At 42.5% G+C, this 24886-nt stretch overlaps 1 long non-coding RNA gene across 4 annotated transcripts; it reads left to right on the forward strand.

The window, feature by feature from the left end:
• Positions 1-6511: 6511 nt before the first annotated feature.
• On the forward strand, positions 6512-19002 carry LOC109282480 (uncharacterized). Of its 4 annotated transcripts, XR_002089480.2 has the most exons (5): positions 7866-8099; positions 8591-8799; positions 15357-15412; positions 16171-16313; positions 16990-19002. It is a non-coding gene; the product is annotated as an uncharacterized LOC109282480 (long non-coding RNA). The 4 variants fall into 4 exon arrangements; XR_002089478.2 differs by lacking the exons at positions 7866-8099; positions 8591-8799 and adding an exon at positions 6512-6635 and having other exon boundaries at positions 16990-18812; XR_002089479.2 differs by lacking the exon at positions 8591-8799 and having other exon boundaries at positions 7875-8099; positions 16990-18812.
• The last annotated feature ends 5884 nt before the right edge of the window (positions 19003-24886 follow it).

Below are 24886 nucleotides of genomic sequence, written 5' to 3' on the forward strand. Positions count from 1 at the left end.
AATGTAGGATGCATAAAAAGAGAAAGTGTCCTTTGTGGCCACAGTACCATTTGTTACACTTCGGGCCACAACACAGGGTTGCCCAAAGTAACAGACTTCTGGGAAGAAAGCTATGGCTGGGTGTCATGGGAATCTGAGTTAGCTAGCATGCTTAATACATGAAGTAAGGGTAGGAACAAGAGATTCTAAATTTGTTAGAGAGATGGCTCAGTATAGGTTTAATCCATGATTGCCACCATAGCCTTCTGAAAGGACAAAGACTTTTTTACTAAGTTTACATATCCTGGAATTGCCAGTCCCCATCTTCCCTAGCTTGTACTATTTGGTAGCAACTCATCTTTGCATGTTGCACTATTTCTTCACGCTTGCTTACGGCATTCAATGCCACAGCCTGCAGGATTCTATGACATTATTTTGAACTCTGTCCGGCCCTTTGGACTCTACAACTGTTCCAATTGGATTTTCATTGCCGCGATAAATTCACCACTATCCAACTGCTTCTCTCCAAGTGCAACACTAACAAGTGGTGTTCGGCAAGGGTCTGTCCTTCTCAGTCCCAACCTAGTTATGCATAACCACTGGGAACATTCTTTGGAAAATGTGGCTTTAGTCATTTTCATTTTTATGTAGGCTGTGTACCGGATCAGGTTTTAACTTTTCCACTTTAAACATTTTTTATGGGAAGACACACTCTTAACACTTCTTTCTCAGACTCTTTATTGACTAAAAAAGACATTAATTTTAGATCAGGCTTGCCTAGCTTGCCTTAGCTAAACTCATCCTAAGCCTCAATATTTATTCTAGTCGAGACAAGGCCTTACGTAGCAGTAGGATACGGTTAAGATAAAAACCCAGGAAAGTCAGGTCTAATAGTCAAAACACAAGTGTTTCCAAAACATGGGGTCTCCCTGTTGCCTCATGAAGTCATTTGTAGTTTTGCAAAGAGAATGTAGCAAGCTACTATTCTGACTGGATAGTTTTGGGTAGCTGGATAGCTAAACATTAGGCAAATCAAAAAGACTGACAGATTTATTACGTCTGAAGTTCCTATGTGCTCCCACAACTTGGAGTCAATTTGGGGATCGTCATCCCTGCTGTGACTATTAGCTTCAATGGAGTTTACACCAGAGATGAATTTTCCATGAAACATGAAAAAAAAATCTCCTTTAGCCAGTTTCCAATTTAACTAACATTAACATTAGCATTTGTTTAATGTAGTAACTTACACACTTGCTGTACCTCCAGAAAGTATGTATCTACAGTATGAGCCAGTATAGGTACGCTAGCCAAGTGTTTCTAATGGCAACATGGAAATACCACCAAAGCCGTGCTTGGCACCAGTAAAGTACCATGAGGAGAACAAACTATACTGGAAAATAGTGCAGTGTTGTTAGTATAACTGAATCCACATTTGGGACTTCTGCTGGCACAGCTACAGCTGTCAATGTTCATACCCCTATACATCCTTGACTGACCTAGCTACTCTGACAGCAGTCTGTACTATAGACCTGCCTTGGGATATACTAATATTGACCCACAGCTGATTCTTTTTTGGAAAACACTATCAAATGTTGGCTCATTTTTAAAATGCTGTATCAAAGTCAGGTCTTCAAGCTGCGGAAACAAAACTTCTGTTTTTCAGAAAATGTTCAGGGTTTTGATATTTCTTCTCATTTGTCATCAGAATCTCTCTCCATGAAAAAACTGAAAGAAACAAACCACAGAATCGCTAATAATGTTCGTGGTGCGGACACTCCCATCCTATGTGGGAGACCCAAATTGAAGTCTCTATACTATGTCAGGCAGAACAGGGACATGAACTCAGGTCTCTCACATCCTGAGGAAATGCCCAACCCACTAGTTTATCAGCGATGGAGCTGGTGCTAACTCTTGTTGTGAGCAGACATTGTATGCGGAAATCTGGCAAAAAACCTTCCCAAAACCAAAAATAAAAAGACCAGTCAAGGAATCAGTTACATCAAATCAGTATTTTCCAACTGAAAAAATACTTCAGCCAAGAATTCCTGACCAGCTCTAAGGTCCAACTCATTGACCCATTGGGCCTGTAGGTAAATTGTTAGCATTAGAGATTTCTATTCAGAGTTTAAGTTATTTAAATACTGCTCTATTTGATCTTTTTGTCTCTCTTACTTCACAGTCTCTAAACCCGAGAGGCTGCTTGGATCTCCAGTGGAATGTTTAAAACAGAAGTCTGCAAATGCCAACGCATTTGTAAGTCACTTTCTAGTAACACAGGTGTCCTCTTAAAGAAAAAGAAATCCTTTTAACATCTGAGTTTTTTAAAGATAAGTGAAATAAGAAGCTTAAATATGGAAGCCAAGAGAATACCTCAGTAAAGATTAAAAAACTGTTAACAGTGACCACAGTTTTTCAATAAAATTAATATCCCAACATGACACTTTTCTTCATTCCATCCTACCCTGCCAGCTACATAATTGCACTTGTTAACTATCTGTAACATTGTTTAATATTAAGTTTAGAAGTTTCTGGACGTGTTCTCCTTGTCTGACCTCTATAGAGGGCTACATAACCTGACCCAATAATATCTGCATCAAGCCTGTAACTTCTCCTTGAGCTAAAGTATGAGACCTTTTAAAAACACATCCACTATTGAATTAAAGCCTGCCACTGGTGGAGAATCAATCACATCCCTCTAAAATTGTTCTAACATTAATTACCCTCAGTGTTAATTTACACCCTATTTCTACTTTGAATTTGTCTACCTTCAGCTTACAACCACTGGAAGATATTGCTAATATTAATATTACCTAGACTGTATATAGCCCTATTCATAAGATCTCAAAGTATTTGACCAAGGAAGTCACTATCATCATGACCGTCTTACAAATGGGGAAACTGAGGCAAGAGAGGTAAAGTAACAGTGTTATCACAGTGATAACTTTATTAATGATATGAACCACAATTGCTAAAAATTAAGGACTGCAAAATGAGCGAGGCCTGTTACCACAATACGCAAAGGTTGGTAATAATCACATGTACAAATAAACTATGATAGATTTTTTCTAAAAAGTCTGGTTCTTTCTTATCACACTCTGAATGACCAAAACTGCTCAGACTGGAGAATACTCAGTTTTGCAGCAAAATTAATATATATTTTTTCTTTTTTGAAAAGTTTTGGGACGATGAAGGATTAAGGACAAAAATCCCCTCCCTCCCCATCCCTCAGTATGAATGGTTAAATGAACATAGAAGAATAAAAAAGTTAGAAAGAAGTGGTAAAACACAGTGTCACGAGGCAGATAAATGCAAGCTCTACTGAGATTTAATGTGGGATCTCAAATTAGTCAGAGGGAGGCATGAGTTACTAAAGAGAGCAGCCCCCACTCCAGCTTACTAATTAATCAGGCACAAAAAGCTCATCAAGGAACAGCCCAGCGATGAGAGGCAGACTGAGACAAGGTTATCCTGAAGGTTAAAGACACAGGGCTTTTTAAAATTAAATAATAAAGGGGAAAAAAAACCCTTCTGACATTCTACATTGATGTAACATTAAAGTACCGATTTAAATCAACAGAAGGCAGGGAATTCAAGACTGGCAGCTGATGCTGCATTCTTAAATCATCCGGGTGAAGTAAACTACAGGACAATAGCTAGTGTTAATGATGGGGCATCAATTGTACCTTACCGTTTTCAGGCCTTTGTTGCAAACGCTGGAGATGTAATTGTATTAAAACTTGTACCTTTCAGGGTCTTTGTACTTAGGCCACTAAACCCTCATGCTTCTTTTAATGAGGAATCAAAATAATTGTTTTAGGTACTATCAGGATGTCTGTATGGAGGGGTTAAAGAAATGGGAGTGGCAGGATCTTGAACTCATCTGAAAATCCAGCTCTGACTGTGGATGTTAACCACTTGCAAATCTGGCAGTAAACACTCTGGAATGGGCTCCCCATTCATTAATATGGAAGTTTTGTGACATATCAGTTATTTGCTTGAGAAAGTAGCTCTTGGTTAGAAATTGTATGCAATTTTAGGGAAGGGTTTTATGCATCTACTAGACAAAAATATTATTAAGGACAATGCTAATTACTCTGGCTACCAAGAAATTATGTCCTCAGACTAATAGCTAACTTGTCATTAGGTGGTTAGCACGGGTGCACCCTACTGCCCTCTCCTGCCTGGAATTAGAACTGCTCAACTGTGTGGCCATAGTGTTACAGAGCTAACCACACTTGATCTGGCCCCTAAGAGGTGGAGAAGCGATTCTCTTCTACCTTTTGTGATAAGGTATGCACTTTTAGAGCAGGAAGATCTGAAGTCTGTCCTCACTACTGTTGGAAAATTCTGAATGGCCATGGTATGCAAGAGAGTGACAACCATGAAATACCAGGGAGTGATGGATTTGTTACAATATCCTTCTATAGCCGATATCTATATAGCCATGCAACTAGGTAGTTATTTTTTAAAGCAGTTTTTTCTTTGTCAGCAGTGAGCATTCTTCTGAAATTAATATAACATATAGAGCACGCAAAGAAGGAAAAACCTTGGGACATTCACAAATTTTGCAGATAGTGTTCAAATATGGATTCTTTGTATCTGAATTATGCATCCATAACATCCCATCTATTGTGAGCTGCGAATAATAATGGGACTTCGACTTCTGATCTGTTAGTTTCACAGTTGACCCAGATGTTGACCCAGATCCATCCCTAGTAGTCATAGGTCATATTACCCAAACACCACTGCAGCTGCTTCTCCTCTTAACAGGTTTAGAAGTAGGGACAAGGGCAGCATTAGCCAGGGCTACTCTTCCATGTGTTGAGGTAGCCGCTTCAGACTGCAACTGAAGGCAGTTAACAGGACACGTTTGGAAAGCTTATACTTCAACTATATTAGCTGCTATTCCAGCTGTACAATATCCATTCAAAGCCTTTCATAAACAGTGAATCATCTGAAAAGTTATAAGCAGTAATATGAATTGTCTCTGCCATGGCCTGATCTTTCTTAATGCAAATCAATAACTTTCTCAATACAAATCAGATTTTTTTTTACCAATGTAATTTTTTGTGTGATGGGACCACACTGGTCAGACCAGTCCCTCAGAACTCCCTGGGGTATTATCATGTAATTGATAGAACATATTATCATGCAATTGATAGAACATATACCATCTGTAATAAAGCTGTTACCAATATTTATAGTCAGAAGGCTGGGTGCCCACGTGTGTCAGCTGATTTTCAGTCCAAATAACCCACCCATTTTATTTGTCCAAACACTCAGTGTGATTTAATTGCATTAGAAGGAAGGATGGTTTTGTAGACAAAGCACTAGGCTGGGACTTATGAGTTACTTTCTAGGCTCTCTAGAGAATGAGGGTAAATCTCTTGTGCTCAGCACCTTAAAGAATTAATGGGAGTTATGTGCCTATACACACTGAAGTAGGAACAATACTACTTCATTTTTTTCATCCTTTTTCTGTCTTGTTACTTCAGAATATGGGCAGAAGGAGAACTTACTGAGAGCTATATTTGTGTGTGCATTTACAGCATGTCAGCTACTCTGTGCATGCTCTTACCTCAAGTAAATACAAGGAATCTTGTCCCACTATCGTTGAGCGGTAAGCTACCTCACATTTATAATGAGGGTAAATTCACACCTTAGCTTACCTTGCAGTAACCTGTTTGTGTAGCCAGAGCCTTAGGTCTTTAGGGCAGGGGTAATTTCTTATTATGTATAGCTAATGCATTTAACACAATAGGACCCTCGTCTCAGTTGGATCCACTAGGCATTAATGTATTAAAAGAAATTGCAGTGACAACAGAATAATTGCCTGAGAAATGTCGCTTTCTGCAGCTGAGCTCCTTTGAGAGCTGTACAAATACACACAGCTGCAATTTCTAATGTTTCAGTGTTTGAGACCATATTTAAGACCAAGTATCGCTTTTGGAAAAAAGAGAAGTGGACTTCAGTTATGCTTTGGGCCAGATAGGACATGGAGCAACTAGAAAGATGAAACTGAAATAGATATAAACAGATGGGGGGAGGGAATTGCGGGTGGCAACATAAAGAAATGTTTATATCTGAAGTAGGGTTGGGTATTTGACTGGTCAAATAAAGTTCAGTCAATAGACCAGTCAAATATTGGTCAATTGGTCTAAATTGCCAATAGGTCCAAATAATCCACAGAAAAAGTACATTTTATCCCATTAAGAAATCTGTCAAAAACAATAAAAAAATCTTATTTCTATCAAGAAAACTACAGAAAATGCATTTTTTTGGTAAAATTGCTATAATCTTTGACCAGTCAATTGACAATATTTGATCAGTCAATTGACTAGCTTGCCAACCCTAATCTGAAGTAAGTAGCACAAAATAGAGGTACCACAGAGCAATCTCCGTGAGACTCTGGGACAGAGAAGTAAAATAATGCATGGAAGACTCATCAGTGTGTACAGAGGGTCCAAAGGTATCCTTAGTGTTGAAATACTAGTGCTTTTACTCTCAGATCACTCTCTGTTTAAAGTACAGTGCCTTTACAGCCTTGAACTTTGATATTGACTCTACACTCCTTGAGGGAAGCTGCTTTCCACCCTGTCCTTTCAGCCCTAACTAGGCCTCTCCTGATCAGCCTCTGACACCAGTGCCAAATCAAGGTAAGGCTCTGTCATTCCCAGGAGAGACTAAAGCCCACTTCTTTCCTCCATTTCTATGAGTGGGGGAGGCAGCTAACCTCAACGCCATGGAACAGCCCCTTCTTAGGTCCCAGTGGACGTTCCAATGGCATGCCGTGTTTCATGGCACACTTCCCTCCAAACACTGCACAACCACTTTTTCAAGTGGCTCATTTCATCTGATGAGAAAAGTTTAGTATTATACAAGGAAGCCTAGAACAGGATTATGTCTTCATTGCAATTCAGTCAAGATTTTACCTGGATTTTAAGACAAGCCTTTCTACTGTCCACACACAAAAATATTTTACCCATGTGCAGAAGTGCTCATGCCATAGCAAATCTACACACCTTGGGGGTGGGATAAGAGCTTGGATCCTACATTAGCTTGGGCTGTAACCCATCTACGTTGCCCTGAGGAGACAGACTAAATCATTTGTGTGCTAAGAGTCCTCCAAAGCTTTCTCATGGGTGTCCATGAAGGAAGACAAGTTCTCCCATAATTGACATAACTGTTTAGGAAAGAATCCTAGAACATCTTGAACCGGAGACTCCCCAAAGCTTTTGAGGTGCTGCAAAATGTATGTGCGCACTCATGTGGCTATGGTTTGTGATAGTAAAGGACATGGCTAAAGTCTTTTTATTATTTTTCTCCATTTATAATAGACTGTGAGACTATTTCTGCCTCCCATTATATGCTCCATATTACTTACGTCAGCAGGAGAAAATCCTATCTGCAAAAGTCCACTACAATACAATTGCTAAACTTGGTTGTTGCCAGAGCAGATTATTATACCAGTTAGTATAGCTTTTGTTGGCCCAAACCATTATAATTCAGTGGCAAATATATGTCAGTCCATTATGATTGCGTACGTGTAAATATTCCTCATTAACAACTTCCACATATGATTACCCAGTCAAAAATAGTCACTGCATGTACAAACTAGGCACTGTACAGAGTTGTATGTATAGGTCCTGATCCTGCAGATAGTTTTATTCTATTCTACAGTCCTATTGGCTTCTAGGGGATCAAACACAATAATGAGTGTTCATGGAATCAGGGCCAAATTCTGTAAACGTAGTCAAGCGCTTAAGTCGATTGACAGTCTGAAGGCCTTGTTACACAGTAATTTTGAGAGGCTTCTAGAGTTCTTAACCCCTGGATTGTCTATACATTAACACTTGAAACTTGTTCTAAGCACTCGTTATGCTCAAAGTTATGCCAAGCCAGGGCAGGATTACCTCTGATCTGTGCTATCCAGCTCATGTTACACTAAGGTGCAGCCAAAGCAGGCTGCACATTAGTGTAAACACCCCACCTGCCCCCATCCTTTGCTGGCCTGGAATGGGCCCACTGAGCCAGAAGAGCAGCAGCCCGGCCACAGCAGTGGCCAGGCAGACAGTTTAACTTTTTCCTGACTGCTTCCCTGGGAAGGCAGGCAGCCACAAGTAAGTAATACTCCAGGTGGGAGGACGCAGGAGACGGGGGCGAACCTCAAGGGGCAGGGGGAATGCTAGGAGTGGGGGTGGGGAACTGGGGGAAGTCTCCGGGGGTAGGGGAAAGCCTAGATTGGGAGGGGGGGGGTGGGAGGGGGGATTATTACCTTTCGGTCCTCCAGATTGGTCTGTGCTGTCTTGAATGTGCAACTGTTCCAAACTCAAGCTGGCACTAACACGGATCAACATTTGTGTGGCTCACAGTGTAAGGTGCAACAAGGCCCTAAGGCATAGAGCACCAAAACTGAGCACTTAGAAACAGCTCTTATAATAAAACTGATACTTATCAACTGAATCTCACATATGGCTCTGAAGGAGGTGGAGGCCTTCCAAAATGTTGGATGAGAGCTGAACTATCTTTGAAAATAAGTACCTATGAAAAATCCCATAGAGTTAGGTGGAAAAACTTCATTGCTAGCAAAAATATCCTGGTCTTCAACAAGGAAGGAAGGATGGAACATGTTTGGAGCATGTACTTCAGATGTCAGTATGCAGACTCCCATATTGAGCCATCCAGTGGAAACCAACTGGCACAAGGAAACAAAAGCATCCCTAAGATACTGTAAGAAGAACCCTTAGCAGAAAGGGAAGAAGAGTTGACCTCAGCACAGCGGAGCAGATGGATGTAGCAGCAACAGAGTCAGCCTTTGGGGTGAGCAGCGTGAGCAACTGCCCAGGGTGCCATGGTCAGGGGGGTGCCACACACAGCCAACCTGCCCCACCCCACTGCATGTGCCAGGCAGGACTTCAATGGCAACTCATCCTGGCGGATGGGCAGTGGGGTCTGCCTCCACAGCTATGTGTGATTGGAACTGGCTGGCTGGGGTAGCGGGATAAAAAGTCCCTGGATAGCAGCAGTGGACTCTTCCAGGTAGCATGCCAGGAGGAGGGTGCTGAGGGCTGGTTCAGGGGCAAGGCGGCAGTGCCCAGTGAGAAGGTGGCATGACTGGGAGGCCCAGGCTTGTGCTTCAAGGCCTTTGCCATCACCAACCTGCTGGGGCTGGAGGCCAAGCCACAGCTCCCCCATCTGCTGCCATCAATGCCAAGGGTGAGGGTAATGGCATGGGTGGCCGGGCAGTACTGGGCAGCAGCACCTGCTGCTGGGGCTAGGATTTTGTGTGGGCAGCCCTGCCTACTACCTACCCACCTGCTCTTCCTGCCTTCCTGCACTGAGCCCCCACAACACCCTGGCTTTGCTGCCCAGTACCTGGCCAGCATCTCAGGCAAGTGGACATGTGCTGCACTGCAATAGCCCATTAGGTCTCCTGCCACCCGGAGCTGCTGGAGTACTTGTGTCCCTCATGCATGCACATCCCTCCCCCCTCCCCCCATACATCTCTCCCTATCACATATGATCCATGCACACAACCCATACACACAGTGCTGGTGACTTGGGGGTGGGGTGCTGGGGGAGGTACTGGGGTGGGGTATAAAAATACAAGATTGCCTAGGGCGCTGTTTTCTCTCAAGCCAACTCTAAGCAGCAAATAGAGGAGGGTTAGAGATTAGTTTCCATTTTGCATGCCAGTTTTGGAGCAAAAGGGAGGAAGATGCTGATGCTGATGCTCAGATCTTGGCTATTTTCAGTAGTCGCAAGTGAGTCCAGTGGTTCCAAGTCAGACCTTTTGGTAACAGAAAGAAGTCATTTACACTGGAGGAAGAATCTGTTTCAATATTAATACTTCAAGGGGCTATCAATATTATTATTATTATCATCCATAATAGTAGGATTAATATTACTGTTAATTTCATCATCAATAACAATAATATTTACTTTGACAATAGCCACTCTTCAAAGATTCTGATTTTCTTTCATTTGGATATATCATATTTTCTTTCCCAATGACTAGAACAAATCATGCTACACTGAATTCTTGGATACTCAGCATATACAGTGTTCTGTGTGTTGAATGGACAGGGCTTTCTCTCTGGAACTGTGGCAAACCCTGGAAAGTCTATTTCTTTCTTTTTCTCACCAAATGATCTGGTTAATTGAATTTTTTTTTTAACTTGGCACTTACTCTCTGTCATTAACTCTCCACAAATAAGCCTGGCATTGTCTCATTTTAAAGCTGCTTTTGCATGCTGAACTCCAGACTTCACGGATAAAGCATGAGCTAAAGGATCAAGGGTAGGTGTATTGAGAATGTTGGATGGCTTGTTGGGATAAAGTCTGAAAATCGACTGTGTGTTAGGAATGATAAGCAGGATAAGTTGTATGTGGAGATGGCAGGGAAGTGAGAGGAGAAGAAGAGGAAATTCACAGTAGGTACAGCTTATTAATAGTCTTTTATGCAGCAACTTTCCCTGTCAGGCAAAGATGGGGAGGTAAGGAGAGTCTTCAGTTTTTTCAGAAATGGAATTCAGTTTCATATAGGCGTAAAAGCACATGGAAGAAAATTTTGTTTTAAATCAGTTTCTCTTGGAGTAGAAATAAAGCAACATCTTCCAAAACCCACATTTAAACACCTGCATTTTTTCACTATAATATAAGATATTTTCTTGCCTCCTACTTACTTTTAGTAAGTTGCAAACACAAGGGTAAACAGTGCCTTTTAAATGGGAGCATATAACTCCTGATCTATCACTGCAATGAGACAGCTAAGGTATCTGAGTACTACTTCCCTCTACTGGACAGAATCAGAATTTCTCATCTGCATGGCATAGGCCCCTTACTGCTAACAGTTAATGGGGATTGTCTAAGTTTTAAACGGTCGCTCTGTGCCTTTGTGGCAAGAGAGCCTTGGTCTAGTTCTGTTCTCACTGTGATATTCTGGCTATGGTTTGCAAGCTCTGGTGAGGATTTTTAATGCCCCCAAATATGTAAAAGTATTATACCAATAGTGAGAGCACCGATAGGGAGATCGTTATCTCCCAGCACCAGCTCTGTGGTTGCAGGGCCAGTTCTGGGAGATCCTTATCCCCCAGCCCAAGCCTCACGGTCATGGGACCCAGGCTGGGAGAGAAGAATCTCTCAGCGCTGGCCCCATGACTGCGGAGCTGGCACTGGGAGAGAAGGATCTCTCAGCCTGGGTCCCATGACCATGGGGCTTGGGCTGGGAGATAAGGCTATCCCAGCACTGGCCCCATTGTCACAGAGCAGGGTCTGTGAGCTCCCTGCTGCCAGGGCAGGGGGACATTGTCTCTGCACTCCTGGGGGCAAGGAGCAATTTCCCGCCCCTTGCTGCCCAGCTGACTGGAAGTACATTTGCTCCCTGTCAGGCATCTACACATGTGCTACTGCACAGTAAGTAATCTCAAGTAAATTTGCTACTTGCATTTTCAGGTAGCACATTTACTTGTGCTACTGGAGCCAATTACTGTGCAGTAAGTGTCTGCATGTGTAGACATGGATGCTTACTGTGCAGTAATTAGCTCTACTGAGCAGTAAAGCGTCTCATGTAGATGCACCCCAAGAGCTTTAAAAGTGACTTCTGGAAAAATTAGCTACAATGGCTTAGATCCTCCAACCTGGGAGGATCAACTCAGGGTGAATAGCTATTCCAAGCTTTTTCATTGCTGTCAGCACAGGGAGTAGGATTTGGGGAAGAGAGGTCCAGACTGGGACTGCCTTATATCCTGCTAATACCTGCATCTCTTATGAAACCCTCTGGGCACTTTACTAAGACGCAGCCTCCCCTGGATGTGGGAATTGCATAAACCTGCAATGAAGACCAGGGGCTAATTGCTGTACTCTGCCCTGTGATTCATCATTACAATTATTGGCAATCTGTAGGCAAGATAATAGTTAACAAACAGTCCCAGCTCTGGAGAGCTACAAGCCTGACATCAGAGACATAGACAGAATTCATAGGAGCGCTGAGCACAAGGAGACTTTTGAAGCTTGATCTAGGTTATCACATACTTTAGCTACATGGGTCTGTATTTTAACTTGAAATAGATATAAACTGCTTATATTGAAATAGATTTTAAATGTCCCTTATAATACCACAGCTTGCCAAATAAACTTCCTATTGTGAATGCATAAAAATCAGTTCAAAATATAACATGTACAATTTTGTGTATTGAAATACATATTTTCCCATCCGGATAGTAATGTCTCTTTCAGTGTTGGTAGCACTATTTTACCCGGCTTCAGTTAACACAGGATAGATTCAAGCTTCTAGCTAGATTATTGTTTCAATAATAATTGTTTCAGTCTGGGATGAACTGGCCAGAGAGGGGTTGAATTCCCCCCTCCCTGTCCCACCAGCAGGGACCTTAGCCCAGTCTGCTAGGTGCTCCCCCTTTGCTGTTGCAGTGCTGGGCTGGCATGGCCCCTGAGGCAGAAGGGGCAGGGAAGGGGGTTATTCCCCACTGTATCCCTACTGTCCCTGGGGGACTGGAGCTGGGTCTGCCTGCCCTGACCACTGCCACTGCTTGCTCCCAGTTCGGGGCAAGCAATGAAATGAGCTCCCTACTGCCCCTCTGCCAGATGCTGGAGGGAGGGAGGGGGAATAACCACTGTTCCTGCCCCCACCTAAGGGGCCCTGCCAGCTGGCATCTGGCTGTGCCCCTGCTCAGCCACTGCAGCAATGAAGGGGCAGGGGTTTTGTTGTGGGCAGCAACCCCTGTCATAGTGTCAGGGAGTGCTAGCCCCTTCCTTGCGGGGGCCCCCACTGTGGGGTGGGCAGAGCTGTGGCAGACTGTGCACGGTAGCACTGGGCCCGGAGGGGGCCAGAGTCCCCCACAGCACTGCCGCCATGCTCTGAAGCAGCTTTCCTTGCTCTGCGGAGTGGCCCCAATACTGGGAAGAGGCTTGCACTTGAGGAAACCATGACAGGGGCTGCTGTCCCCATCATGGTTGTTCCCTCCTTGCTGCTCCAGCAGCTGGGTGGGGGCAGGGATGGCACCAGATGCTGGCTGGCAAGGCCTGTTGGGGGTGGGGAGGGACAGGAAGTGAGGTTATTCCCCACTCTGCCCACAGGGCACTGCAGTGGTTTCTGCCCACCCTTGCCACCACCATCACTGCTCACTCTGTGCCTAGCTCAAGCATCAGAATAAGCCCCTTCACCAGATGCTGGAGGGATGGGGGCAGGAGGGGGCTTATTCCTCCACTTGGCCTGGGTTTAAACCAGTTTCTAATCACTTAAACCAGTTTACGTGTAATGTCTGTCTCTAGCCTAAAAAATAGCTCTGTCTGGTTCCCCATCCTATGGAGAGTGGAAGAATTGAAGCATCTCCCATGCCCATGGGCTCATGCATCTTATTTGTCTGTGCTTGGATTAGCTATTTTGGCATGTCCTTTCCCATCTCATATGGAAACTCTTAATTTGGGATAACAGCATCCACATAGGGCTTAGAACAAAATAGCTCTTAAAGGGTGTGTCTACACATGAAAGCAAGGTGATGCAATAAACTCTGGTGCGTATCGTACCAGAGTTTATTGCTTCTTGGCGCCAGATTTATATTTGCGCTCGGGACTGCAGCACATTGAGCTGGGTCAGAGCAGCCCTGGCTGGCAGGAGGCCCAGGGGATCAGCCTGCCATCCTGGGGCTATTTGGAGCCAGCTCAACACGCTGTGGAGGGACTGGCTGGGGCACAAGGGTGCTCTAGTGCACGGCAAGCCAGTAGACAGCCCCTCAACTGAAGAGCCCTCATGCCCCAGCCAGCCCTGTCAAGTCTACATGTGCATTGCTGCGCACTACAGAACACCATCATAGGACAGCACTTGTGTTTACAAGTATCAGCCTACCTCAGAGTTAATTACTTTACTGAGGCCTAATAGGGCCACAAGTATAGATGCTGAGACTTTACTGTAGAGCTAATTAGGCAACTGCTCAGTAAACATCTCATGTAGATGGGCCCAGAAATAAGTATTCTGGAACAGCTATTTTGGTAAATTTCTATATGTAAACAGCCCGTTAGAGCAGACTGGAAGGGTGGTTCATCCATTATATTGTTCCTCTGCAGCCAACTCCTCACTGCACTATGAAGCCCATCAAGGTCTAGTGCCAGGGGGCCTGAGTAGCTGTGAAGGAGAAGGCCAGGTTTCTCTCTTTGTCAGTGGGACTGTTAATTCAGAAGAGAAGCTTGGCTCCTCTTTTGAGGTCTCTGATTAAAGCCCTTCAGAATATAGTGATTTCCAACTTTCTGGATGATTTACAGTATGACCAGGGATATACCTTTAGTTCAGGGGGGCACGGATCTAGTTTTCAGAGATAGGAACTGGACATTAGGCATTCAAATTCAGTACTGATGAAACCAAATGTAACTCCAATAAAATCAGTGAAATTAGAGCTGCTCACGCTCATAATGAAGTTGGTACCAGGTATAGATATTGGTAAGTGCAGGCCTTTACCTGCTGTAGTGAAAAGCAACTCCACATTCCCAGATGAACTAGATTTGGTATAGCGTGCTCTTGTGACATATCAGGACTGAGCATGTTACAGACAGAAGCTAGAGGGTACTTGAGTGTACACATGTAAAATATAGAGCTATTTCTGAAAGATGCTTGGCTGGTATTGTGCCAAATTCTGCAAATTCTTTAGATTAGCCAAGAGACTGGCTTGAGAACGAACCCACTGCTTCCCCACTGCCTTCAGTGTTAGAGATTTTTAGATGGTTATCTTCTGCTGTCTGGAGATTGCGAGCCAGATCCTATTCCACAGACTAGATGCCTAAGTGCAGTCCAAATCCCTGATCAGGTCTCTGAAAAAATCATTAACTCATCTACTTCTGTAATGAGACATCATCTAAGCTTAGATTAAACCACAACAATGCACTGAGGAGGAGGAGGCCCCACCCACCTTTGGCGTCAACAGGTTTTAAGGGATTTAAGCAGGGTGGAACTGAATTCCAGTTTGGTGCCTAAACCCACTTGGATGCCTAAGAGATAGAATATGATCCCGCCCTATGGCTAGTGTTCACCCACAGTGCATTTGCAGTACTACTGGAAATGGACAACTACATTCATGCATACGTGATTATTCCTAATTTAGGTCAGCTCAATTTGTGGTTACTGTATTCTCTAGCTCGGGGTATCAAACATATAGCCCATGGGTCAGATCCAGCTTGCAGAGCTATGTCATTTATCCCACAATGCTCCTCAAGGGGCTGAGAATTTAGGGGTGGGGTGAGTGGGGTGGGGCTCACTGCCAAAATCCAGGGGATCCCCACTGAGGATGTGTGTTGGCAGTGGGTTGGGGGGTGAGCAACAGCCTGTATTAACCTCCTGGCTCCTTGATGCTGCTTGTCTGCTGTTATAGTGTCTGGATCCAGCCCACAAAGAGCTCTGCATTATGGATCCAGCCTGGGGGGCAAGGTGAGTCTGATGTCTTTGCTTTAGTTCATCATATACTCCATGGAAATGTTTGGAATACATTTAATATAGTCTATATACTGAAGCTTAGAAAGCGGATTGTGTGCATGTCAGAGAATGCTTGTGTGTATCAATGGGATGGATGCACCACAGAAGACATGCCATCCATGGAAAATTTCATCTAGATGTCAGGAAAGTTCACTTCTCCAAAGGGATTAACTCTGGTTGTAGGATGGCAGGTTTAAATGTTTGATTTTTGTTTATGTCTCTTTTTTAGCCCATATCTCAAGAGGATTTAAGTCTTTGACTTGATGTTCATGATATGTTACTTACAGGATTACTGCAAGATCACCTGATAAAGCCTGACATAAACTTGGCAAATTGTTTGGTGCTTTCTCATTCCTGAGTGTTTAATTATTTTACTTTCAAAACAGGGAGGTTGGAAGGACTGGATTTTGCACTATTAAAATCACTAGGAATTTTGCTACTGGTTTTAGCTGTCACAAAATCTGTCCCTAAAAGGGCATAAAAAGAACCAAGCATACGTATGCATGCATATTTCTATTCTCTTGGTCAAACGGGTCACATCCATCACTGCTGGACGGGTGGAAATCTGGAGTCATTTTGTTGGCTTCAGCAACTTTCACACATGTCAATGAGAGCAGAATTTGTCTTTGTATTGAATTAAGGATGAGGGTTTATCTAGATTAGGGAAATGTACATCAGTGTAATGCCTGAATGGGGTGTTTCCTTCATTCCAGCATCTATTGTAATGGTGAAGGAATTGAAGATTACAGGTAATCTGGTGGAACCCAGAGCAAGCATGCTTCCTCCATCAGCCAAACAGGGAGAGACTAAATGATTTTCTCTAGGTCATACAGGATATCACTGGCATGGACTTCAGGTATGTGCACAGAGGTATTTCTGCAGCACCGGTATGTGTGCTTATGCTGGCTTTAACCTAACCAGTTACCACTCTCAGGGAATCTGAAGCAGCAGAGATTTCAGCATGGGTTCTATAAGCCTGCCTTGAACCCAGGGTACCACTCAGGCAGGTATTCCATGCTGCTTTGTCTTCACTGCTATAGGTCCCTACACTTGCATTGTAAGGCTAGTGGGCATAATTCACATTCAGTAATCACACGTCTCAATAAGTGCAGACAAACCCATACACAAATGAATATGAGAGCAGATTGAATTATTTGATGCAAAAAGTATTTATTGGGATTGTAGTTCTGTTGCAGATCATTTGCAAACTGAGCCTGGTTTCTGTGTATATATACCTTGTTACAAATATTGCCCAGAAAGCTTGAATAAGCATCTTTTAGCTTATTGGTTGGTGCAAAATTATGCACTCACCCGTTCTCTATTTGTTATCTATTGTTCCTACTATGCGAGTTGTCCCAGAATTCCCATGGTATTGTTTCTGCTCCCTGGCTAGGACAACTGAAACCTTTGAAATGTATAAACACAACTATGAAGAACTAATGAATGAAGCACTTTCCTGTAAGATTTTTTTGATGAATAACCATTTGTGTTAATCTTTGTGAAACTTTAAGGTTTCATATTTGTCTTCACAGATACTCCCTGTTGTCTCTGGAAGAATGAAAACAAATGAGATACTACGAAGTGATTCTTTTGCATTTATTTGTAACAGTGTGTATGAAGCCCTTTTTGCAACATACAACCAACTTCAAGCCACTATATTCCTTCTGAATAAAATTCAGATGCCAAGAACTAGCTCCTTGTAGTATAAACAGGTTGGTTTCTCCTGAACTTTATGTATGGTTGGAAACTAGGTTGTTGTCCCTTTTATTCTGCTTCATCAGATTATCTAACCTTGAGCATTGGCTAAAATGTTGCAGCCTCTGCTAATGGACTTTCTCTGTTCTTCCAAGTTGAATTAAAACAGAAAATAGAAACATAATTGTAAATGCTCATCTCTCATGTTTGATTAGTAACCAAATGTTTTCTTTCATGGAATGAAAAAGATACAGTTCAGATCCTGCTGTCTAGAAAGAGGAGACCTTGAATCTTTTCCAGCCAGTCTTGCAACTCTGCCTCACTCGGTAGGTTCCAATCTAGAAAAACACATAAAATGGTGGGAAAATTGAAATGTGAGAAACATTTGTATAAATTAGAGCTACAAATAAATTATAGTAATCTCTGTGGTTGCCTGACATGTATCAAGGATGGATATAACATCCACATCACTTCAATCAACAGATGGTAACTGAAACAAAACAGTTGTTTTCCCTCACCTGGTAGCCTACCACAGACTCACACATACCATCTCTTCCTTTCTCTTTGTATCACTCATATTCAGGCACCTAAATAAATGGAGTCTGATTTTCAAAGGTGCCGAGGATCTCAAACCCTATTAAAAACAAAGAAACAAGGAGAGTTGTAGGTGCTCAATACCAAATCAGACCTCTCTCTTTTTTTGGGCTGCTTAAATGTGGATTTTAAGGTCCTCAGTGACTTAGAAGCCTTGGTCCTATTTTCAAGATCACCAAAGTCATGCTGGCACTTTTGAAATTTTATATGATCAACCTTAGGCTCTTTAGTTTTAAAATGTTATCAGGTGGTGTGTGGCTGTGTTAATATATGAGGGAATAGAGCTTCAAAAGTGCTTAAGGGATTTAGAAGCATAAATCACAATGGTGTGATTAATGGGGATCTGAGATCCTAAAGCACTTGCATGTTTTTGAAAATCCTATTTCTTGCCTTTTTTGGCAGGGGATTTAATTTGATGCCAGTGTAAATCTATGCCTGAAATGCCTTAGGATAGGCTCAGCTTGTTTAATAAGGAATGAAGTCAATCTACACTTTAACATGATCATTTCTAAAATAAAAGTTACTGAAGCTGCACTGTCTTTTCATAAGTAACAGTGTTCTCATTAGTTTTTGAGATGCTGGAAAAAATCTTGTGCAGACTGACCTGTTCTTAGCTGGAAAATATAAACAGGTTTGTTCCATTTCAGCAAGAACTCGGACAAAGCATGGATGTTTAGTATGGAGAGGTACCAATATACCTTTTTACCATTATATGATAGAGTAACCAAGTTAGTCTCTTCTGAGGTGTTCTACTTGCAGTCTATGTCATCCTTGTAAACTAAGTGGATAATTGCTTGTCAAACTGATTGACATTTGTAGAACTGTCTTTTCCATGAAATGTTACCCCCCTACACCCACCAAAAAAAAGAATAGATGATTTGATTTTGTACTGTTTTTTTTTCTTTAAAAACTCTAACTTTTTCTGCCTAAAAGTAGTAATTACTTAATGAATAGCCCTCCATGTTTCCTTGTCAGCTGCTTGCTATAATGAGTAATTGGTTTTGTCTGCTTTGTTAACAATACAAATTTTTTAAACTAATAATAATAAAGATCTTATAGGATTTCAGTGATAACATGCATAGTGCTCCATGGAACGTATGATTTGGATAACTGGGGGTGGGCTGGAGGTTCTCCTTCTTTGTGCACACATCAAATAGTGTTTTGCAAGTTTCACTGGGCTGCGGGATTTTTTTTCCTTTGCTACTTGTATCTTCTTATCCTCAACCATCCTAAATAATTAAAGGATATTTAAGGGATCCAGTCCAGCCATTATTTGTTTCCCTTTGGTGAAATGCTTTTTTCCCCCCACCAGATCTGTAAACCTCTGTTGAGCTTTTGGTATTGAGGTCAGGGCTTTTTACTAGCTAGAATTTTTATCATGAACCAGAGCCCAGAGTTAATTGTACACAAAGACACATTGTTGTTTCCATTAGGATTTACAGTACCACTGCATTTTAATTATTTGGTAACATTTCACCCATTATACTGCTCACTCCTCCTCCTCATTCCTGCCAAGCAATGTTTCTTTCTGTTGCAGAAGCTTGCAACAGAAGTGCAAACTATCTCTAATAAATAAACACAATTTGTGACCCAAACTTTGATGGAACATATCTGTCCCTAACTGAGACATGAAAAGGCCAGGAGAAAAATCCACTGTAAACCAGAAAGTGCAATCTATTGTTTCATATTTGCCTACACTGGTTACTTTAACGTTCATAACCTGATCCCAGACAAGCACTGTAGAAGAGGTCTTTTTCACTATGAGGACAAATATTCATTTCTCATTGGCAACAGCTCTTGGGGTATTAAATTGTTTTCATATTTTTCCCATTTTTTGATAATATGGAGTGGTGAAACATTTCATTAATCGCTCTGAATTATTAGCTTTACTTGCATGAAAAGTCTGCAGAAGCATTTGTTTCACTCATAGTCTGTGTGTGTGTGTGAGCAATTTTACAGATGCAACATTTGTGTGGTTGAGCCCTGAGTCTCTTTTTAAAGGTAACATGCACTGGTTTTGAAAGGAATCTAATAAACATGGGACTGTATCTACTAATTAGCACAGCTAAGCTTGGCTCATAAGCTTCCTCTCAGTCACAGAGCTTGTGTTCTGTGTAATGTATGGAGCCTGAGTTGGACGGTGCTGAGTTGATTTAAATGGCCCCAAACGTGCAATGGGAAAAATGATGCATGCAGTCAATAAAAATTCCTTTTTTTCCTAACAAATTGTATAAATAGTTGGCATGGGTTTATCACTTACTTTCTAGCTGGTTCAGTCCTGCATGTTGTTTTATGTACCGTAGATAGATTTCTAACCAAGAAAAGCTCTTTTGGGCTGGGCCAATCGACTTGAAATGAATTCAAACCCAGCGGGGGATGACATCAGAGGACTGATGGAATTCCAAACAGAAATAAACCCAGTAAGCAACCCCTGAGAGATTTCGTGGGTGGGGGATGCAGCAGAGTTTGGCACACACTGGACAGAGATCTGTTGTGTGTATAATGAAGGCAGACTCTTGCCAAAAGCCTTTGTTTGTTTTTTAGTGTGAATCTCAAACAAAAAAGAAATGAAAGGATTTTGTTTAAAAAAAAAAAAAGTTATCGGGAGGAATGATTCTCTGGACCTCACTCATTTTCTCTGTTGTATCCTCCTCTACTCTACTTCCTGCTTCCACCCACCAGGTCTCCCACATTGCTGTGATTTGACCTCTGGCAAAGATGCTCTGGATATAGTTTGATTACAGTCCATTGCTGCCCATCATTCAGTAGGCCAGCATATGCTGTTTGGATGCAGTGGGAACTTATTCCTCCCTGTTGCCTTCACCATTGGCTTGAGCTGCCCTGTTGACTAAAGGAGTGAGAGAATCTTATTTTCATTCAAATTTTTTTGGGTGGGGGAAGCCTATTAGGTTTGGAGGGGAAGCTTGTCCCTGGTGTAACTTCACCAGGGCCAAAGGATTAAAACTATCAGGAGTTTGGACCATGATGTGGTATTTTTCCAATGGGTCATCAGTACGTTACTTTGGGTGCTCTTCTCCTGTCCTGCCACTAGTGCCATTTCTCATCTCCCTCACCTTTTGCTGATTCTGCAATATGGCTTCTCCACATTTTCCTGTGTTCACATTCCAGCTCCTCTGCCTCACTTTCAAAACCCTTTTGTAAGAAGGTACCACGTAATTGCTTTGTACAGCTCCACCCGCTCTCTGCCTAAACTTCTTAGCTGACAACTCCCTTGGCTCCTTTTGTTCACTCCTTATTTCATGTTCTCTTTCAAGCTTTCAACCATGCATGGAAGAGCCATACAATTAAAATATACCAAGCATCTTCTACGCCTACAAACACCTTCTTCACACACCTCTGTTCCATGCTGACTTTTATGACCACTATGTCACCCCAAGCTGTTCTGGTTTTGGTGCATTGTTAAAAACCATCAATATGGTACACACAGCAAGGAATGTTTTCAGACTTGAATGCCTATTGTGATGGGATCCTCCAGAGTCCCCAAACAGAGCTCCTGTTACACTCAATTTAAAAGCATTGAGGGAGACATCTTCCCTGGCCCAAAGTGTTTACTATCTAAAATCTAAATTACACATCCAGCTTGGGGAGTGTGGACTAAACCCTTCTTTTCCAGCTCAGTGAAACAAGTCTGTGCCACATTAGTAAAGGACAAGTTCCTTTAGCTAGTTTCAGGTTATCTGTGAACCAGCCAGTAGTGGTGACACAATGCACAGACAGGTGGACACTAAAAAGTCAATAGCCACATCCTCAGATGATTCTGAGAACTGGTGTTGTCCCATTGACTTCAGTGGAGTTGCACCAATTTACAGCAGCTGAGGATTGAGTCCTGTTTCCATCAGAACCCTTATAATATTGTCATTCATCAGGATTTTAGACTAATCATTTCTTTGAAGTGGGGATCTGCTATCCATCTTTTGCTCAGTGCTGCACCAGTTTAGAAGCCATCTAAAACTGTAACCAGAGAACTCCCCTGCCAAAGTGGAACACCCTGTTAGTGACCAGTGTGCCAGTTCAAGTCTTGTGCTAGATGTTCCTGCACACTTTGGCATAGAGTCTGTGTCGAGATGCCAGTGCCAATGTGGTGCCAATCTTCAAGAAAGGAAGGAAGAAAGATCCTGGGAACTACAAGCCAATCGGTTTGACCTAAAACTCTGGAAAGATCTTGGAAAAAATCATCAAAGAAACCATCAATAACAGGTTGACAGAAGGCAACATTCTGAGAGACAGCCAACATTGCTTTGTTGTGGGTAGGTCTTACATGACCAACCTCATTTCCTTCTATGACCAGGTGATGCATCACTTTGACAAAGGAGAAGAGGTTGATATCATATATTTGGATTTCAAAAAAGTCTTTGACTTGGTCTCCCATGATGTCCTCATGGTTAAATTGGGGAATTATGGCCTAGACAACCTTACGGTCTGATGGCTGGGGAACTTGGCTCCATGGTTGGACCCAGGGAGTAATAGTTGATGGAAATGAGTCAACATGGTGCATGGTGACCAGTGGCGCCCCCCAGAGCTCAGTACTTGGACCAGTACTCTTTAATATATTCATAAATTATCTGGATTCTGGTGTCAGAAGTGGACTGACTAAGTTCACAGACAACATCAAATTATGGGGAAGTGCGTTCATGCTAGAGGATAGGCTGGCTATTCAGGCCAACCTGGACAGGCTTGCAAGGTGGGCGGATCAAAACCTGATGACATTCAACACAGAGAAATGCAAGGTGCTCCACCTTGGGAGAAAAAAAACAACTTCATACTTATAGGCTTGGCAGTGCTACACTTACTAGCACCATGACTGAAAGAGACTTGGGGGTCATGACTGACCACAAGATAAACATGAGCCACCAATGTGATGCCGCAGACAGCAAAGCAAATAAAACTCTGGATTGCATCTACCGATGCATCTCAAGCAAGTTCCAAGAAGTCATCCTCCTGGGAACTGGGAGAACATCTGTTCACCATGGCACCCCAAGGGAAGACAAGGTCTAATGGTCATAAACTTCTGGAAGACCATCTTAGATTGGACATAAGGAAAAACTTCTTTACTGTCTGAATCTTCAGTCTGGAATAGGCTCCCTGAGAAGTGGTGCAAGCACCTACTCTGAACACCTTTAAGAAATGGTTTGGTGCTTATCTTCCTGGGGTGATCTGACCCCAGCTGACTTCCTGCCCCTTGGGCAGGAGGCTGGACCTGATGATCTCATGAGGTCCCTTCCTAATGTTTATGAATCTATGAATCTAACAGCAACACAGGCTGAGGAGAGGCTAAGGAGTAGGTGTGGTGGAGTTCTGCTTTACTTTGATTTGTTCTGCTGAATCTCCATTAGTGAGGGGATCCTACAAGCTCTCTTCACGAGTGGTGCAACTTAGAACTGTCCTGAAGCAGATCTAAATTGTGTTGGGGCTTGGGCTGGGACTGGGCCTCAGAAGCAGGGAGTCCAAACCAGGTCTCTTATATCTTCCCTGAGTGCACAAAACAGAGTTGTGGTGCAGAATGGCAGAACTGTATGTAGAAGGGCAGGACTGGAAAAGCAGAGCTGATATGGCTTGCAGTCATAGAGAAACCAATGGGGAAAAGGTCTATATGGCCTCTGATCATAAGGAATGTGGTGCTAGAAAGTGGAGTAGCTTTGATGAGTACAAAAATCAAAGTAAAAATAAAATAACAAAATGAAAACACCGTCTGTCTCTAGATGCATACAGCACAGACTAGAAATGCCTTCTGCTAGCAATGTAACTGATTCACAGATTTTGAATTACCTGCCTGGTTCATTCTCTCTCACATTTGTCCAATTTGGTTTTTAGCTACTAATGTTTTCCCTGTTCAGTTCAGTGCATCCAAACTCTTGGGGTACCCAAACTGCTTGTCTATATGGAAGTTGAAGCAGGCAAGAATAAAATAATTAGAGCCAACAGTCCAGGGAAACGATGACTGTCCATGCTGAACAAATATGCCTAAACCAAGCCAGAGAAATTTGATGAAACATTTCAATGTCCCTGGGTCTGTACACTTAAAAATCACCCCCAAAACCAAGGGAAAATGTCAAGCGATTGGCTGACATATCTGAAGCCCAGCTGCAAGCAGAAAAGCCAAGTAGCCAGACACAGAACAGATGCTAATATGTTGGATGGAACAGTCACTTGCTCTTTCTATGCAGCTGACTGGTCGACTCCTGATCTGGATAGCCAACACCTTTGCAAAAATTATCAGGAGATGTCAGTGACTGAAGCCTGGCTTTGCTGTTGGAATTGCAGAACCATTTTTTTGGAGTAATTCATGGAGAGAAGGTAAAGATGTGGGTCTGAGTGTATTCAAGGCCTGGAAAACTGAAATTTAACTTCCATTTTTATGGGCATTGATAAAGAAAACATTGGGGATTGCAACCAGATTTACTCCATTTGAAATAAAGCCAAAATTGGGACAGTGCCTTTTAAAGATGTTTCTATGTGTAGAGAAAAGGAAATATGGAAGGAGGGACCACAGTTCTATTTTGCTGTGGCATGTCTGCAAGAGATAAGGGATGTTCTTATGTTGCAAGAATGGTGTAGGACCAACATGTTCACCACTGCATGGCTAAGGAAAGCTAAATAAATAACCTGGTTTTTAGGGATGCTGAGTACCTGGCATCACCAAGATGTAGGGAACTGAGGGTGAAAACATTTTGAAACTGTTTTTAGCTCCTGGTTTTGAAAATCATGGCCTCAATGTTTGTATAGGATTTGCCAACTGTTTATGCTGTATGGACGCAACAGAAATTCACTGATGCCTGCCTATGAATTTGGAGACTGGTTTGACAAACTAAGCATGGACTTTAGGCATCAATAGCCTCTTAAGAGAAACAAATTTGTTGGATACATCATGGACCTTTTTCTTGGTGATTTGAGCAATATCTTTCTTTCTACAAGTGCGGTAAATCTGGCAGAGCCTTGAAACCCTGGATCTTTTGAAAAACAGAACTTTCTTCACTCCTTGAAAGGCAAAATCATTGAATGGATAGATTATGAGTTACCCCAAAAGCCAATGAAGATGGCTGGGTTTATAAATGTACTGGATACTGTTCACGTGATGGACACTGACCAAGAGCTAGTTGCACGTAGTGCAGTCAAGTATTT

Source organism: Alligator mississippiensis, chromosome 9 (genome assembly GCF_030867095.1).
Source record: "Alligator mississippiensis isolate rAllMis1 chromosome 9, rAllMis1, whole genome shotgun sequence".
In the NCBI taxonomy this organism is placed as follows: domain Eukaryota; kingdom Metazoa; phylum Chordata; order Crocodylia; family Alligatoridae; genus Alligator; species Alligator mississippiensis.